Here is a 15,784-nt window from a genome sequence, read left to right on the forward strand (position 1 = left end):
ATGTGTAGTGATGCAAACTCTACCATTCTATTTTTCCTGTTTATTCCTGTATCCAAAACTTAAGTGCACGCGCGCATACACACACACACACACACACACACACACACACACACACACACACACACCTGAAGACTACTAAATAATTGATGAAGACTACAATCTCCATTAAAAACCTAGATGGAAATTGACTGCTCTAAGTATAACCTTGGTGTTATGAAATCAGAATCATCCCCAAGCCCTTAAAACATTTTAAAAATAAAAGCAAGCATATGGCTAACCTCTCACCACCCTTCCCCATCCCTCTTGGCTGTTTTGCTTTTTGTAGAAAACATGATCAGTTCAGGGATAGGCAACTCTGTAATCAATTGCTCGTTAAGCGTAATCTATGAAGGATTTTATTAAAGGCCTTCAATGGAAAATATACTGAAGGAAAATACTCTGAAAGCAGATTAATGTATACAATGGAAATTTAATACCAGTAAAAAAAAAAAAAAAAAAAAAAAAAAGAAGGGTCTTTTTCATTTCCCTAGTTCTTTAGTTGAGGGGGGTGTGGTGGAAGTAGTTTAACATTCATGCCTTCAGGCGCATCAGAAACCATTAAGAACTACATTTCAGGAAATTGTAATGAATAAAAATTCAATTTAGACTGCTTGATTTTCTTTTAGCAGAAGAGCAAAAATGTTTGGCTGGAAAAGAACTATTTGAAAATCCCCACAATTAGGAAGTACACAGCTATGTTTTTGCTATAATTTAAAGTTATGCAGAGTTGACGTGAAAAATTACTTTGTGCTGGAATAATAGATTTCCCTCTACATGGAAATATGCTATCTCTATAATGTAAAAAGTAGCAAAACATACACATAATTTCAGTTTTCTTTGCTTATTAATGTAAGTGAAAAGCTAAGGTTATATATTTTGAAGTTTTCACCCATGTTCCTTTTTTTAAAAAGACTAAATATGAAAGTTGTTTGGAAATGAGTAAAACCATTGGACTTTTCAATCTCAGAAAATAACAAAGAAAAATTGGCAAGCATTTTTATTGTAATTGTTTAACAGTTAGTCCCTCTCTATATTCCTTGTCATAAAAATTTGCTTATAAAAGGAAGTGAACTTTCATGGAATTGAAGAACACCCCCCCCTTAAAAAAAGAAAAGAGTTCTTACTCTAAATGGAAAATTTGTACAGGGCACAGATGAATGAATATGCATGAGTCTTCATGCATTGATATACATATGATTTCTCATCTACAAAGACTGGTTTGGAAGACTTGTTATCTGACCAGAAAAGCCTGTAGTAAGTTGAGATAAAGGAGACTGACTCCAATCCCCTCAGCCTTCGAAATTGCTTTATATTCTAATCACTGCACTAAGCATCTGTCCCTGGCAGGCAGCTTGTCCAATCTAGCAGATAACGAATGCAGCCCGTTGGTGGCTGCGTTGGCCCTTCCCCGTGTGCGAGGAGCTAGTGTTCCATTCTTCTGATTAAAACAGGCAGTGGGAAAGCACTCTCAGAGCTGTAATTGCCTCCGTTATGAAACATCTTCACCTGTTAGCCAAAGCTAAGTTGAATCACAGCAGAAATTATTAACAGTGGCTGTTTTCAAGCCAGCTTAATTTGAGCTGATGCTGCTTTTCACTTAACACAGATGAATAGGTGTGCAGGACGAGAGCCTGAGCGGAGATGACACCTCAATGAATATTTGCTCCCAGCCCTGCTGCCGGGAGCTGGCTTGCACAACAACAGACAATTGTTAAAAAGCGAAGAGAGGGGAGCACTGGACAGGACTTGCTTCTCTGCCGTCACCTTCTGTACTCAGGAGAACTTCCCTACGGATGGCAGCTTTTGACAGCTAAATCATTTGTGCAATTAGTTTCCACAAATGTTGGCAAACACAAACTGTTTTTGGGGGGTGTGCACAATGGTGTGGGGAACACTGCCTTGCTTTAAACATGGCCAGAAACACTTTTCAGAGAACCGAACAGGCATTAAAATTTAATGGTCTGCTTTCATTTTCTCTACAGTGTGCTTCAGGATGATTATAAATTATAGCATTCTGCTTACTTTTGACGGAATAAGTCATGTATCAGCATTTGATTTAGAAGCAATGTGTGCTTGACACGAAACACATCTTGCAGATGTGATTTATCACAGAGCTCTTTTTGTTTGTTTCAGATGAAAAGAGCTGCACAGGAGGGTCAGCACTGTGAAGGTGACAGCCATCCTCGTAGTAGGGGTATGACTGTGACTTCAGACAGTGGATCTGAAAAGTCTGAAAATTCTGAATATATCTTATTTTCCAAATTGAGAAATCCTTTTGTTTGTTCTCTAAAGCTCAACATTATTCCCCCAAATCTTGCTCTATTTTTTAAAACAAATCTTCTGGGAAAAGATGAGCAAGGCATTACTAGATATGGGAATCTTTTCTCAAAGTTGGGTGGGGTGTCATGGGCAAGATGTCCTCCTATAATCCCAGGGTAGTTTGGGAAGCTGCTGGCTTGGAGGGTCTCTGATGCAATCTGATTGGTCTAGGAGAGAGGTTGAGAGCAGATGGGGGATTTTTCAGTTGGATGGCTGTGGGGCTAGAGGTTTGAAACATAAAGGCAGTGTCTGATTCTTCTGTCAGCTGGTATATTTCTTTGCCTTTGAGGTTATGTCTGCTGGTGAACTGAGTTGTCACATAGCCAATCCGTTCATATCAGCATCTCTTTATCATCGGCTCTGATGGCTGCAGCCAAAACAACTGTGTGGGGACCTATAAGATCACTAAGCGGTTTCACCAAACAATTGGCTGGGCCATGTTTTATCTATCAAGTCTGACTAATAATTATAACAGAACTGCAGAAATTCCACATATTATTTCAAAATCACACTTCACGGTATAAGTTATAACCTGGAAATACATTTCCCTTCTTTGTCTGTTATCTATCCTTGTAAAACCAAGCTTACCTCTCACCTCATATCCTCTGGGTAGTTTCCTCAACACCTGCAATTAGTTATTCATGACCTTATCTCTTTAGACAGTTTATTCTAATTCTTTTGAGCAGTCACCTGTGGTCTTCCTCCTCTGTCCCCCCATGCTATTTTCTAAGGTCCAACTGTTAATCATTTTCCTCTCCACAGTCACTATCAGCCTGGCACAAATAGACTTGTCAATAAAATTGAGTAAATAAACTTTGAATGAATGAAAGTATAAATGAATATATATTTCAGGTCAAGAAAGGAGAGTGTACTGCAGAGCTGACAATACAGGTTTCTTCTTTCTATGTAGGAAAAGATATTCTAGTTTTTAGCTGGGCACTCGGCTTTCTGGAATAAAGACTGTATTTCCCAGCTTGCCCTGCAGATAGATATGACCATTTTCTAGATCAGTCAATGGGAGTTAGGTAGAAATGGTATGGTAATTCAAGAGGTGACCTTGATCATGGCTGGGAAGAAGCTGTAGTGGCTAGAGTGCTAGCAGTCATTTTGGAGTCCAGGGTCCTGCTGGGATTAAAATCCCTGTATAGGGGTCTTCCCTGGTGGCACAGTGGTTGAGAGTCCGCCTGCCGATGCAGGGGACACGGGTTCGTGCCCCGGTCTGGGAAGATCCCACATGCCGCGGAGCGGCTGGGCCCGTGAGCCATGGCCGCTGAGCCTGCGCATCCAGAGTCTGTGCTCTGCAACTGGAGAGGCCACAGCAGTGAGAGGCCCACATACCACACACACACACACAGAAAATCCCTGTATAGCAGAGCAACAAGGTATAAGGCATTAGAGGCTCTGATACCACAGAGACTACATCAGCCCTGGACTAATTATTTCCAGGTTTCCTGTACGTGCAAAGGGGGAAAAAGAAACTATTCACACTATGTGTGAATTGAAATCCTTACTATGGTTTACCAGTAGTACCTGCTACATAATTTGTGGGATTCAGTACAAATAATTTTTGAACAGAGGAGCTTGTTGTTTAAAAATTATTAAGAGTTTTCAAGGCAACAGCAGCAGAGATACAAGCTATCCCAGAGCCCTTTTAAGCACAGGAAGCTTGCCTCATTTTTTACCAATCTCTTCCTTACCTGCTGAACTTCAGCCACATTGGCCTTGTTTCTGCTTCCTGACCATACTAAACTCTCTCCTGCTCAGGACATTTGCGCTTGGCGATTCCAAGCCAGAGAACACTCTGCCACAGTTAATTGCAGTATTCATGCTTCCTATGCTGGCTCCCACTTTACCTTTATGAAGCAACAAATTAATGTCACATCCTTAGAAAAGTCCTTTGCAGCACCTCTCCAACCCCAGTATTATAGTGTCTTCTTATTTCTAACCATAGCATACCTATGCCAGTTCCTTATTTTATTGCTTTCTTGTCTGTTTCCTTTTAAAAATTACCCAAATCCTCTACACTCTAGAGTAAGTTTCCTGAGGGCAGATGCTTTCTGTGGCTTATTCACGGATAAATAAAGACAACCTCAAGCACATGATCTAGGTCATTTGGGTTCAAGAGTAGATTTCTCTATGTTTTTTAAACATTTTACCAATTTATCCTATAATTACTTGATTTTCTGTATTTGGTTATGTGGAAGTGGCCCTGTAAAGATAGAGCTGATTTGTGTAAATATTTCCCAGACTTGGCAGATGTGTGAAAAAGGAGGGATTTCTCTCTGATGGATACCTGTTTGTATTGCAATTAGCACACACACACACCTTGGAAAGCAAAATGACCTACGCCCCCCCCCCCAACTTACGGTCTACATTGACATGACTACATGAAGTATTCCTTTTCTTCATTAGCATAACTTTACTATGCCAGGAGAGTCTTGCCCAGGCAAATAACTTGACTGTTCATCATAGGAAATTTCTGAATATACAACAGCCCTTCAATAGAAAGCATCAACAGAACATTTTACCTACAGATAGTTTGAATCTCTTTCCTCAAAAATCCTTACTGGCTATTTCTACCAATTCTAAATTTTATATCATGATCCTTACCCAATACTAGTCAAGTCCCTGCATTGGAAGATCCACTTTACACCAAATTTTCCATTCTCAATAAATCCTGACTTGGCCTTCCATCTCTAAGATGCTACCAAAGGTAAGGTGGTGTCATCCATTACTGTGGTCAGCACCTCAGCTTTATCTTCTCAAAAGCTTATACTGCTGATATGTGGGGAGCCAGCATTTGACAACCCTAAAGCAATTCTTTTAAGTGTGGGTTTATAAATCTGATTATTCAGGATGATCAGTTATTCAGAGAGGTAAATATAATGATCTCTCTCTCTTGCGAAGGGCTTTTCCTTACAAGCATATCAAGGTCAAAGGTTTACATAAGTAGTGACATATAATGAGACCCATGTAAGTCAGAGAGCATACAAAACATATTTCCATGCTGTTCTGCCCAATATGGCAGCCATTAGACATATGTGGCGATTGAGCATTTGATATGTGCTTTGTCTGAATTGTGATATGACATAAGTGTAAAATATATCCCAGATTCTGCAACTTAGTATGAAAAAAGAATGCAAAGTTTCTAATTAATAATTTTTATATGATTATATGCTAAAATGTAGTATTTGGGACATAATATACTATCAGTAGATCATATACTACTTGGATATAATTAATATATATAAAGGTAATATATAATATACTATTAAAATTAATTTTAACAATTTCTTTACACTTTTTAAAAACATGGCAACTAAAAAATTTAAAATGACATATATGGCTTATGTTATATTTCTATTGGACAGTGCTGTTTTCTCTCTAGTTAAAAAAGACAGAGGAAAGAAAAAAACCCTGGCAAACTGCATTATCAATAAAGAGGTCATGATATATATATATTTTTCTTGTAACGCCTTACTTCTCCAATGTTGGTTATTTATTTAAAGATCTTCCCTAATATAACTAGAGACAATATTTTCAGCATGTAAAATATTCGTGGTAAGTGGGGTTTCTTGGTCTACTAGAAAGCATTAAGAGGAATTACCCTTAAAAGTTGAAAAGCAGTTACAAGTTGTTTTGCTTTTGAATTAACTTTTAGAGGAAAATCTTCCACAGCTGGCTTTACAAGAGACATTTCAACAAACAGGGCAAGTACAGGTATTAATCTGAGTTTGTGGTAAATGGCCAGATAGATCTGTGACTGAACAATGTAATTCAATTGTGCTGAGAAGCAGAGGTAGTCTGTAATTTTTCTCTACAACTGGCTCTTTTGTCTGGAGAATGATGCCTGGCCAATTACCCTTCTTGTGGACTGTGGAGGGAAATATGCATATCCCCCTTCTGTCCTGTTGTGTGCTTGAAAATACTCTGACCTGATGTATTAGACTACTGGGGATGGTATACAATTGCTTCTTGAAAGGCATTTTTGAAAATTTGTCCCTAACTTTTGCCTAGGATAAAAGAGAGATGAGACAATCTCAGGGCCACTGACAAAAGCTAAAACAGGAACAAGGCAAGATCTGGCATCAAAGGTTCCTGACCTGAGGTGAAAGGAGAGAGATGCTTTTAAGGATGAGAAGTGAATAAATAGAAGTCCTACAGAGGAGGCAACCTTATCCTTTACCACTAAGGACAAGGAAACTCAACTTCATTGCCACTTAATTCTCTGCAACACGAGACTCAAGACTTAGTTAGACCATATAGCTTCCCGTCAGGTGACTAAGACCTCGGTTCATTTTAATGCGTAAAGTTTGTGAGTTGCATCCTCCTTCAAAGTTCCTTGTCCTCTGAAGTTGTTTTCATGTTTGACATGTTTGACAGTATTTCAAATGTTACCTCCTCACATGTTGAATATGTAATGTTAACAAACCATAATTTCAACAACATTTAAATTTATCATAAACTGTTCCTATCTATAATTCTTCTCATGCTTTAAACAGGGAAACAGAAAATGTTTCAGGACAAGATGATATAGTAGCTTTGAATTTTGACTCTTCAGATCAGCTATTTTGGCAGCTCAGTCACTCTTTCCATGATGAAACTTCCTTAATATATATATATTTTTTGGTGTAAGGAATCAAGAAAAGAATTCTAGAACTTTATAAGAAAATTAAGAATTTTATAAGAATATTATCTTCCATTTTTTCCAAGGAGGAAGAAACATTGGAACTCATTCAGAAAATCTTATTTTTTAAACATTTCTAGGTGACTTTATAGCATTTAGCACAGAGAGCTGGAAGAAAACTGTAATATACATAAAACCTGAAATAATGATTACTTAAATACCATGACATGAATCTCTGGAGTTGGCCTCTGTCATTAAAGATGAATAGTTGTTACTTCCTAATTCTGATTGCTTTGCTAAAAAGATCTGCTATATATAGTCATGATGAACCCAAGCTTATGATACTCATCTCCCTCTAGGGATCAAGTTTCTGGGGAGAAAAACTGTGTGTACAGCAGAGGAGGTACTTGTGTTTACTTCAAAGGGAAGACAACAACTAAGCAGATGTACTGAGTACAGCCTATGTTTATTCAAAGATAAATAAAAATTATCACAGTAAATGATGGTAGAATTTAGAAATTCTTGTTCTCAACTGTCTGCTTAATCTTTTAGTTTAGAATACTATTTTGATGCTGTTTTTAGAAGACAAAAATGCATTTCCATTTGTGCTACCTTTATCTTTTATCTGTTTGTCCTATTGCTATTTGGGGATCTTGACTTCTTTGAGTTTTTGACAGACTTCAGTTGATGGTGTAGGGAAAAAGTGATTTGAACTCTGAATATAAATCCCATATATTATTAATTGTTTAAATCAATGAACTCACTCTAGGCTTTATCTATAAGGAATAATTTAATTTCAGTGGATAGAAAACCAGGCAAAATGGGTATAGTACAAAAGTAATTTATTGATCTGTGTAACTGAAAAGCCTCATTTATTTCTGTAGGTGAGGTTTGATATAGCAATTCAAAGTTGTCACAAAGGACCTTCCATTGCCCTTCTAGATCACAGAATTGCTGCTTCCTTTGAAGACCTCAAATTCCCATACCACTATTTCCAGTGAAAGGGGAAGAGTCACCTCTTAGGATGGCTCCCAGGAAAATTAGTCTTTGTGGCAGTGTTATGTGGACTGAACTGTGTCCTCCCAAATTTCCCATGTTGAAGTCCCAACCCCTAGTAACTCAGTATGTGACTGTATTTGGAGATAGGTCTTTGAAGAGGTAATTAAGTTAAAATTAGGTCGTTTAGGGAGAGCCCTAATCCAATATGACTGGTGACCTGGTAAGAAGAGAAGATTAGGAGACAGAACCACACAAAGGGAAGATCATGTGGAGACGACCATCTATAAGCCAAGGAGAGAAGCTTCGAGAGAAAACAAATCTGCCAACACCTCGGTCTCAGACTTCTAGCCTTTAGAACAATGAAAAAATAAATTTCTGTGGTTTAAGTCACCCAATCCATGGTATGTTAATACAGTAGCTGCACCAAGGATACCCAGAATTTCTAGCAAAATTCCAACGGTCACTTTGATGGAAATTGCTTAGGTCATGTGCCACCCCTGAGCATTATGACCATAGCATTAAAAAATGGATTGGCTTGAGTCAGTCAGTGTTTGCCCCTGAATCTGGGGAAGGGAAGGGACTCTTCCCTAGCCAAAGGACAGGGCTGAGATTCAAGGTCTTTTCATAGTCCATGGGTTTACTCTCAAGACAAATTTTTGTTCTTGGAACTTGTAAATATTTTTAAGACATAATCTGTCTTCCAATATATGTCTTCCTTTAATCATATTCTTACTTTAATCCAGGTACTTGGGGCCCTTCTTGCATAACGTGAAGTTACAGTCTAAGACCAATAAAAACAAAACAACAACAAAAAACTAAAAATGAGTAATTTACTGCATCCAAATCACTTCCAAGAGCCACTTGTGAGGATTTTACTGAAGGACTGTATGAGGAAATGGAGGTCAATATTGCCCACCATGTAGCAAACAACTGAATAAAACTCCTATTGAAGACAAGCCAGCCCTCCGTTCCTTTTTTGACCTCCCCTGTCCTCTGCCCCGACGCACCCTGCTTTGCGGCCCTGCCTTCATCACTCCTACTGCTGAGTATCTTCCCTGGGTGTCTACATGGGGAGCTCGCTCCTCCCTTCAGGTCTCTGTCCAAACCCAATCTTACCCATGAGGCCTTCTTTGACCACAGCACTCTCTCTCTCCCTTCCCTATTTAATTTTCCTCCATTTTACTTGTCCTCTAGATTTCCTTGTTCACAGGTTTATTATCTGCCTCTCTCTTTAGACAGGTCCATGAGTATGGAAATTTTGTCTGTTCTATTTCCAGCTGTAGCCTTCATTATTTAAAATCTTGTTTAGAAAATAGAAGTCACACAATACATTTTTGTTGAATGAACACATTTTTTTTCACTAGAGTTTCTCTTCAGTAGCCAGTCATTGGGTCTCCTACCATTGATGCTTCCCCAGCATGCTTTCCAAATATCCCATGGTTACTAAGAGTGAATTTCTTTAGAAGACAGTAAGATAGTATTAATTATATGAATATATATATGACCTACTTAAGACATATATGTATACAGGACATATATATACACACACGTTTGTGAATGTCTTTGTGTATATATGCATATATTCATACAGACACACATTTTCAGTGACACTATTAAAGCCATCTCTTCTCTCTGTCCCGACTGCCTGACTCATGTGCCTGTTGGCAGGGAGTGGAGTTATATGGTCTTCCCAGGCCTAATCCAAATCTATCACTGTGGAACCAATGAATCCTGCTCCCCAAGTGAATGGTATAAACATAAGAACCCGATGATTTCCTGTGTCTCCTTCAGTTACTATCATAGAGAAGTCACAGCAATCAAATTACTATATTGGGTTGTTTTTTCCAGCAGAATGTTTATGTCATTCTGAGATTTCTTTTACACTTTTGAGTTCATTTGCTTTTCTGAAACTTTAAAGAAGGCAATATATTTCCCATTGCCTTTTGTAATCAGTCTCAATTTTTTTTTAACATGGCCATATGTTTTACATAATCTGATCCCCCTTTATCTCATCAGTTTTATCTCTTGCCACTTTCCCTCTCATACTCTCTCTTTTTTTGCCACCCATACTGGCTTCTTTCTTCCTCGAATGCACTGTGCCCCTTCTACCCTCTAGAGCAGGTCAGAGAGTTTGAAGGTGAAGCTGAACATGCATGCTTGCCTTTGTGCTTAAAGTCCAAATCCTTGAGCTGTCCCACACAACACCAATACCCCTCTACCTCTAAGGTATGAAAAGGGGCTTATGCAGAACTAGCTTCATGAAAATAATTTGGGGTTATTCAATACAGAAAGAAGAAGTAAAAATCATGAATTTTATGACATTCTTGGTACTTAGGCCAGATTCTTTGCCTGTTGGAGGGAGCCAGGAAATTTGAATAAGCATGAGGCTGTACAGCCTGGCTTTCCTAATTGAGTCTTTTGAGAAGTGGACAGTCTTGGTGCCACCTGTTACTATCCCAAACATAAATGGCTACCATCATATGAGAAATAAAGCCAGTGTTAGAATTGCTAGTACCTCAAAGAGTTCTGTTTCACTTTCTTAGATTTCAAAGGTGACTCAGCACTTTTAACATGTCTAGTCAACTGGTAGCCAAGACTGCAGCTGCGCCTCTTGTGCTATCAGGGAAACCAGAGTCACCTGCAGAGAAAAATCCTTCTGACACATAGGCCCTCTCATCTGCAGTTTGCTGTGTCTGTAATACTAGCCCTGTCCTCACGTCCACCTTTACAAGCCGTTAACCCTTCCACAGGCTTCTAAACTTCATGAAGGCAATGATACTGTTTACCTTGTATGACTATCTCCAGTGGCCAGCATAACACCTTGCACATAATAATTATTTCTTAACTTAAGGAATGAATCTTATATAGAGTTAAATTTATATAACTTAATTCAATTTCAGTGAATGAAATTGATAATAGAAAATTTGACATATGGTTTCACAAGGTTTACACATGTGAGGCATCTTTACTGCAGTCGGAAACTGTGATAGAAGACACAGAAGATATGAAAATATCTCCACTTGCAATAAAGCACTGCTATAATATTAATAAATTGGAAATCATATAAACTAAAACAACAACTATTTCTTTAGCTTATATCATTTGCTGGCACTTTAATAAAAAATTTCCTACTTACTACAATACCTAATGTAGGTATTACTACATCTAGTTTTTCTGCTGAGGACACTAAGGCTCATTAAAGTTAAGGACCTTCACCAAGTTCACACTGCTGATGAGGTTTCTCAGCTGGGATTTAAGTATACTGTGCTCTTCCTGGTACACAGGCAACAGCTACTGTTGGTATTTCTATGCAGGGTAACAGATGTGGCCATCCCTGTGGCTGTGCTGAGATCCATAAGACCTGAGAGAACAGCTCACAAGATAAAATGGACAGCTCCATAATCTGGAATCTCAGAAGGGCTGGTGTGGCCGGAGAAGAGGGTCCTTTGGGCTGAGGGTTGAAAGGATGAGAGAAAGACTCAAAAGTAGCTGGGAGGGGAGTTGTGGGAGCAGCTTCCCATCACCAGGAGCATCTCTTTCCCAGAAGTACCTGGGTATTAGAGAACAGCTTTAGAACCTTTCAGTGTAACCTGGGGTAGAGAGGGTAATGAGAGAGCTTTCTGTGTCAAACGATATTCTAGTATTCTAAATTAAAGAATCAATTTCATGAATTTTATCCCTTAACTTTTTTTCTTCTTTTACCTTGACGAGGTTTTATTTCTTAGCTCCTTTGCAGTGATGCTGGGACCAACTGTTCAAAGAAGCCTGTAAAGAAGACCCATGCCTTGGTTTGGGTATCTGGATGGTGGGTTGTATAAGGTTAAGTTTCTACCAGAGTGGTTGAAACCATCCCTCACCATGCCTCCCAATTAAATATGACTCAAAAGCAGGACTAAAGCCAAGAACGAGAACCAGTCTTCATTTCTGGGAAACAAAGAGGCTACAGACTGATGTGAATCTAGAGGAACTGAGGAGACCTGGAAGTGTCCAGGAAACAACTGAGACAGGTTGAGGCAACTGGGCCTGGTGGCTCAACTGGACAAGCTTAGGCTTTGAAGGTCTCATATTCATTCATTCATACATTCATTCATTCACTCATTCATTTTATGTGTTGAATATAAAATGGAGCAAAGAAAAATTAATACTCAATAAGTAGAGATAAGGAGTACAGATCACTATGGGATTAGGGGTGAAAGAGAGAGCAATACAATAGTAGTTTGAGGGGGCTATTGGGTCAAGGCCAAGGTTTTAAGTCTCTTTGTCTGTAGTTGGTCTGAGGGCAATACATGAGTGGAGAGACTGAGGGTCCAGGAGAGCCTAATGAAATAATGCCCAGACAACAAAACAAGATTCTATACCCAGATGGAAGAGTTGGATTTGACAAGCCATAGGATGCTTCTTTCTTTGAGACTGAGAGAGGAGATGCTGTTATTTAACTCCTTTAGGAGATCTTTCTTCCAGAAGACCCAAGATGAGTTGTTTGTTAAATTACCTAAAATGCTAATGAGTTTCAGATATAGTCATGGATCATTTATAGACTGTTGTCATGCAAAGGGTAAATTATAAATAATTTAATCTTTCAACAATGTTTACTTTGTGTTAAGATTTTGGGGTACAAAGCTGAGTGAGACTCAGTCTCTACACTTGGTAAACTAACAGTATTGTAGGGGTGACAGGCATATGAATAGATTTTTATAAATGTGTCTAATGCAATGATCAAGCATGCCCTGGGTATTACAGATACACTAAGGAGACAGTATCCTTCAGTGGCAGAGTGTGTGTTTATGTATGTATTTGGGTATACATGCTAATATCAGAAAAGGGGTCCTGGAAATAATGATGTACGAGGAGAGCACATTTTAAAAATGTACAACTTGCTTTAAAAATTCACAGGTATATAATACATACTTATTATGGGAAATAATTTTAAAAGAAATTAAAAGGAATATCTTTTATCCAAAATATAGCATTACTAAAGGAAAGAATATTGAGCTTAGTGTCACACTTTGATTTTTAAGTGTGTGTGTGACTTTGGAAAAGTTTTATCACATCTCTGGGTATCGGTTTTTTCATCTGAACAGTGAAGAGGCTGGCCTCTAAGGCTAGTCCATACACGATAGTCTCTGAGTCTGTGAATATAAGTACAGATTAATATAACACTGAGAACACAAGTGATTTCTAATTGCTGAAGTGTGACAATTTAAAATAGGAAGCCAAGATGGTCTATGTAATTAGCTCTGACACACGTCTCCCTTTATGACAAAGGTCAGGCATTTCAGTTTCCTCTGTCTTGCTTGCTGCATCCCCCAAATGGGGATCACATTCCCTATACCTGCCTTTTCCATGAATCTTTTGTCCAGATTAAAAAGGACCTTATTTCCTTGAAGGAAATGGCTCATGTGTTGGAGGTACATTAATTCTTTTAGGCCATTGGGACACCATTTACTTAATTTTATTCCAAAGTGACAGCCGTGTACTCTATTTTCCTTGGTAAACTCATGGCTTCAGCTTGAAATGCAGGAATGCTATTTAGAAGAAACAGTATCAATAATTTATAGAGTCTCCATGGATATGCTGATGACTTTTTTTCAGGTGTTTTTTCTTTTTAAAAACATCATCATGCTGTTATTTACAACAGGCATTTAATTTCCTTTCATATATCATCCATTAGATGGGAGATATATCACAAGTTGGGAAAACTGTGAAGTTAAATTCACATTAGGATTGATTCAGATTCATGTGAGGATCTTTGGTACTATTCTCTACCTTTGGATATCTGCATTAGAAGATAAACAACATGACTCAGAAACCCTTGCTACCAACCCCTTCTTCCCTAGCAAGAAGACAGAAATTGGGTACTATAACCTAGGTATGCCACTTGGAGCTATGATATTGTTGAATGGCTTCAACTCAGAGAGCATCAATTTGGTGCAAACTACTTGCAAGGCATGTGTTAAGGGATGTGAAGATGTCCTAAAAAGGTCTACAATTTGGCGGGATAGAAATCTGTGGTATCCCTCTAACTCCAATAAGTGTCTTGTTGGTACAAAGAGCTGTAGGAATTCAGAGCAGAGGCAGAAATAATGGAGAAATAGCCTTTTACTGGGTCTTCACTCAGTCAAAATAATAAATTCTTATTCAAGTATGAAGGGTAAAGATTTTGTCTTGGATTTTTCTTCTACTGGTTTAAAGAAGGAGACCTGACCTGCTGACTGGACAGTATGCCTATAGCCACCTGCCCAAATAGCGTCAAGGAGACAGACTGTATAGTTACTGGAATTGCTGCAGACCAAGGCACTGATAAATCACTGCTCTTCTCCTTTCAATGTTTAACTTCTCCAATTGGTACTCGATTCAGGACTGTAAGATCTAGAGGAGAAATAAAATCTCCAGGCACTTTCAAATTAGGATGTAGAAACTTGTATGGAAAATAGCAATTTCTCTTTCCTGCTCCTTTGCCTTCTTGATATCCCAGCCTCTTGATGAGGAACTAGAGGCTGGTTGGAGAATTCATGCTAAAGTGAAGAACTAGACGATTTAAAGTCTAAGAAGACTTAAAAAATATTTTAATGTTTGCTTCTTCTGCTTTTCAGAAACAATCATAGAGCAAATAACTAAAATGCTTGAAAAAAGAATAATAAGAAAATAGTTTAAAATTTGTTCAGGAATAGGATGTGTGTTATATGTCAGATAATGCCAAATTATCTTCCAAAGTGGTTCTATTTACAAATGTATTTACAAGCCCAGTTGTATAGCATAAGACTCCTGTTCTACATTCTTGTTAACATTTGATAATGTATGATTTAAAATTTTTTGCCAATCTGTTGTGTGCAAAATGGTGTCCTAATATTGTTTTTATTTGCATTTTTATCATTGTTAATGAGATTAATCATTCTTTCATGTTTATTTTCTTTTCCTATTATGTGCCTGTTATTTTTTTAATTGAGTTTTTTTCTCTTATTGATGAGTAGGAATTCCTTCTGTACCCTCGATTCTAAATCTTTATGTGTTACATGTGTTGCTAGCTTCCTTATCTAAATTTGTGGCTTGCCTTTTCACTTTCTTTATGATGAATTTTGATAAACTAGGATTCTTAATATTAATAAAGTTAAGTTAATCAATCTTGTCTTTTGTATTTGGGGTTTACTCTATCTACCCTGAGATAAAGATATTCTTCTATATTGTCTTCTAACAATTTTATAGTTTTGCGTTTTACATGTAGGTCTTTAATATCCTTTTAAACAGATTGTTGTGTATAGTACAAAATGGTCCAACTTTTTAGTTTTCTATAAGGAAAAAATCACTTATTTCAGCACTGTATTGAAAGTCAATAATCTATTTCCTCACTGATCTACCATGCCAGCTCTGACATAGGGCAAGTTTCTGTACAAATACAGCTATTGCTGAAATCGGGCGCCCCAAATATCACCCAAAAAAGGAAAAATCTGAGTTTATTGCTTACTGTGGTATGGGAGAACACCACCTTACAAAGCTTTAGCACCATTTTCAAGTGAACAAAGTAAAGCCAGAAGTTAGTGAGAACTGGATGTTTGGTTTAAGGCTGCTCTTTCACTGTGAAGACTTGACTACGATTGGGTAAATATGATAGTCCAGAATTGGAGAAAAACAAAGAGGAGGATTTTGAGGCAAGGGTTTCAAAGAATCTTAGGGTGTAAACTGTTGATGCTTTCCATCTAAGAGTTGTTGGGTCATTGGGGAAGTTCCTGTAATAAACAATCAAACCATTCACTTGGGAAGGAGAGTCCTGGAAGAATAAGAAATGCTATGAAGAAAGTGGAA

Source organism: Kogia breviceps, chromosome 4 (assembly GCF_026419965.1).
Source record: "Kogia breviceps isolate mKogBre1 chromosome 4, mKogBre1 haplotype 1, whole genome shotgun sequence".
Lineage (NCBI taxonomy): Eukaryota > Metazoa > Chordata > Mammalia > Artiodactyla > Physeteridae > Kogia > Kogia breviceps.